A 4,098-nucleotide genomic window follows, 5' to 3' on the forward strand; every position below is an offset into this window, starting at 1 on the left:
TGAGATCATGACCTGAGCCCAAGCCGGCTGCTCAACAGACTGAGCTACCCAGGCCCCCCCATTGCTTGTGTTCTTTCGATAGAGATGGCAATGAATGTGGAGATTGTATTGGGTAGTATAGACGTTTTAACAATATTTGTTCTTCTAATCCATGAGCATGAAATGTTTTTCCATTTCTTTTTGTCCCTTGAATTCCTCTCATAAGCTTTCTCTAGTTTCTGCTTACAGATTTTTTACATCTTTCATGAGGTTTATTCCTAGGTATCTTTGTGCTTTGGGTATAATTATAAATAAGATCAACTCCTTGATATTTCTCCTGCTTCATTATAAATGTGCCCCTCCTCCCCTCTCTCTCTCCATCTCTCAAAGTAAATGGGAAAAAGAAAACCTCAAAAGGAATGAACGTTTTTGCTTGCTTGATTCTGAAAATTGAGTTATACCCTTAAATTCTGTGTAATAATGTCTTCTCAGTGCTAAATACAGAGGGGCTTTTATTAGAGGTTTCCGGGGTTGATATTGATGAATATATGTTGCAATTTTCCTCTGCATGAAACCCAGCTAATAAATCAAAATAGGCCCTCTTTCATGGTTACACACTGAGATTTTAGTCTGAGAACTACAGAGGTGGGTAGGTGGCTCAGTAGGTGAAGCGTCGGACTTGGGCTCAGGCTGCGATCTCAGAGTCTAGGAGTTGGAGCCTTGGGGAGGACTCTGTGCTGACAGCTCAGAGCCAGGAGCCTGCTTCAAATTTGGTGTGTCCCTCTCTTTCAGCCCTCAATTCCTGCTCTCTCTTTTAAAAATAAACATTACAAATGATACTTAAAAGATTTTGATACAATGAATCGTAATGTAATCTCATATACAACAACTCAGAACGTGAAAACATATGACAAAGTCACAGAAACTTCCTATTATACATGACAAAGTATAAAATGATTCAATGATTAAGAAAAAATGACTAGAGATTTTATGATAGGTTTCAAGTTTTGAATTCTAAATGTTCTATCTTCTTTGTGACATTAATTTGGTAGAAATTCTAGGAAAATAAGAAGAGATTTAAATTATTTTATGATTGAGGAATGGAACATATAGAGTGGAAATTTTGTATTTTAGTTAATACCATCAAAAAGGATCTTTCTTACTTTTTGTACGTGTACTTTAATTAATTTTGAGAGAGAGACCAAGTAGGGGAGGAGCAGAGAAAGAGGGGGAGACAGGATTCCAAGGTTGCTCTGTGCTGTTATCACTGAGGCCTGTGCGGGAATCACACTCACTGACTGTGAGATCATGACGTCAGCTGAAGTCAGATCCTTCAGCAACTAATCCACACATGTGCCCCAAAAATGGAACTTTTGAAGTGAAATAAAGGGATAGATTTTCTCATTTTAGGGAGGTGCTTTATTAACTGATGAAACTGGTGGGTCTTAATTTTGTATGATTAGGATTAAAGCCTGCATATATTGGAAAGCATTAAGCAGAAATTAGATGGGCTCTGTCCCCAGTGTTCCTGGGATTTCTGCACCCAATCCCAATATGCCTACCACTACCCTGACGCGCTTCTCACTCAAGGCAAACACTCAGAAATGAACGACTATAGACTTCCTCAGAAACACAGAGAATACCCCAAACCCTCAAAGCAATGGAGAGCCAATAAGATTATGGAGGCCCTCACTGTGGACGTGAAGGACCTTTAAGTGGAACTGAAGGAGAATCCTTAGAGATTTGTGAGAGTGTGATGTATTGGAAAGCAGATGTGCCTCTGTGAAACATACTGACATAAAACTAGGTTTTTCAAATCAATTTCCATTCCACAATAGCTGCTCAAATCACATTGTACGTACTTTCTTCATCCTTCACATTTGGACCTCACCTCTTTCATCTGCCTCATTCATTCCCACTTACGCGGGTATGAGGCTACTGTCTCCTTTGTCTTCACATCCCATAGCTCCCTCTTTTGTTCCAAAAAGATGACCAGGTCTGGCTTTGACACAACAAGACTTGTTTGTTAGGACAAAAGAATAGAGCATTGCTGGAAATTCTGCCTTTCAACCCAGTATTAGACTCAGTAGAGAAAAGAGGACATTCTAGAATTCTGGAAAATCATGCCCAAATGCTGTTGCCCAACACTCCTTTGGAACACACAGGATGGATTTCCAAGTTTCACATCCTGATCTCCACTTCTGAGTCTTACCACTACCAACATGAGTAGTATTTTATATTGAAGATGGAAATATCATTTTATGCCACTCACTACTTAGAAATGCTATCCATCTATGAAATGATGATTTGACTCTAAGGAAGGGAAATCTCACCTGAAAGGAAACATCATGAAGACTTTTCTCTACATCTGCCAACCCCTCCTTCTTTCTTTACTGTAGGGATTTGAATCCCAGGCATGTGAGAGAAAGCTTCTAAGAGACAGTCTCCCCAGGAAGGAACAAAACCCTTGAGTGGCGCTTGGGAAATCTAGAGGGAGTTAGCCTCACCCAAGAAGACGAGGTGTCTGTAGGTCTCTAACATCACATCTCTGTACAGTTCCCCTGACTGTGGTTCAGGCATCCCCACTCCTCCTGAGAGAATTTGACGGCCACATCCCTGAAGGTCAACAGTCCCTGCAACAAACATCACAGTTACCAAGTGGACACAGCAGGAGGCCATAATGGAACCTACGATGCAAGAGGGAGATCATGTCACCAGCTGGACCCCGTGACCTGATCTGCACTGCTTACCTGCATGTGCCCAAGACCTCAGTCCCTCATTTTACTTAGCCTCTTATATACACCTCCCTTTTACTGCAGGAAAAACACCCATGAGCTCAGTGTGCTGTTGTGGAAATACATAAGGTAATGACTGCCTTGGGGAAGCACTGAAGTGGCTCAATATGGGCTTAGCCCCTGAGTCACATCTATGCAGATTAACATCAGAGTAAAGCATGGAGTGCACACAGTTACTTTTCAAAATGTTTATTTCCTGAAAGAGAGAGCGCGAGTATGGTAGGTGCAGAGAGAAGAATTCCAACTGGGCTCCACGCTCAGGCTCCATGCTCAGGAAGGAGCTTGACTTCTGGCTTGATCTCAAGACTGTGAGATGTTCACTTGAGCCTAAATTAAGAGATGGAACCTTCAGGGACTGAGCCACCCAGGAGCCCCCTTCGACCTCATTTTAAGACTTAGATCACGTCCCAAGGAGGATCACAACTGCCATTTACTATGTAACAGACAGAAAATGTATAAAACTGTGTTCTAAAAGCTCAAGTGCAGTTGTATCCCCAGGCTCCCCTTTCTAAATATCCATCCTAACCCTAAATACATGGAAACCATTCTGGGGCACCACAATGGCTCAGTCTTCTACCTCTTGGTTTCAGCTCAGGTCATGATCTCACAGTTTGTGAGTTCAAACCCTCCTCGGGGCTGATGGTGCAGGGACTGCCTGAGATTCTCTCTGTGCCTCCCTCTCTGCCCCTCCTCCGCCCTTTCTGTCTCTCAAATAAAATTAATTAAAAAAATAAGGAAACCATTCCTTTTCCTCTGTGAGTCTCTAGTTTTAAAGTTATATCTTTGATCTCCTTATTTCTTGCAAATAAATTTTCCTTCGTCTGATATCCCTGCCTGGTAGAATTTTCATGATTCATCAAGGACTAAACTCCTGTTCGTTCAGTTATATTAGGAGTATTGGGTTTGGCTTTGATGAATTTCTTACCTTCTGTAGTAAGAGGATGGGGAAACAGTATTATGCTCTAATATGTTCATTAATTTTGAGGTATAAACCGATATAAATATTGGTTTATTCAAGAGAATTTGTAAGATAACGGCATCAACACTGGCATACACACTTTATTATTATTTTTATAGGAAGACAGAAAGCACAAGCAGGGGAGGGTCAGAGAGAGAGGGAGACAAAGAATCCGAAGGAGGCTCCAGGCTCTGAGCTCTCAGCACAGAGCCCGACACAGGGCTTGAACCCACATACCATGAGATCATGACCTGAGCCAAAGACAGACACGTAACTGACTGAGCCAGCCAGGCACCCCCTAGGCATACACACTTTTGAATTCTGCATTTACATCAATGGCACAGCTGGTGTCTATTTGTAAAAAAA

The sequence above is a fragment of the Suricata suricatta genome, chromosome 5 (genome assembly GCF_006229205.1).
Source record: "Suricata suricatta isolate VVHF042 chromosome 5, meerkat_22Aug2017_6uvM2_HiC, whole genome shotgun sequence".
Classification (NCBI taxonomy): domain Eukaryota; kingdom Metazoa; phylum Chordata; class Mammalia; order Carnivora; family Herpestidae; genus Suricata; species Suricata suricatta.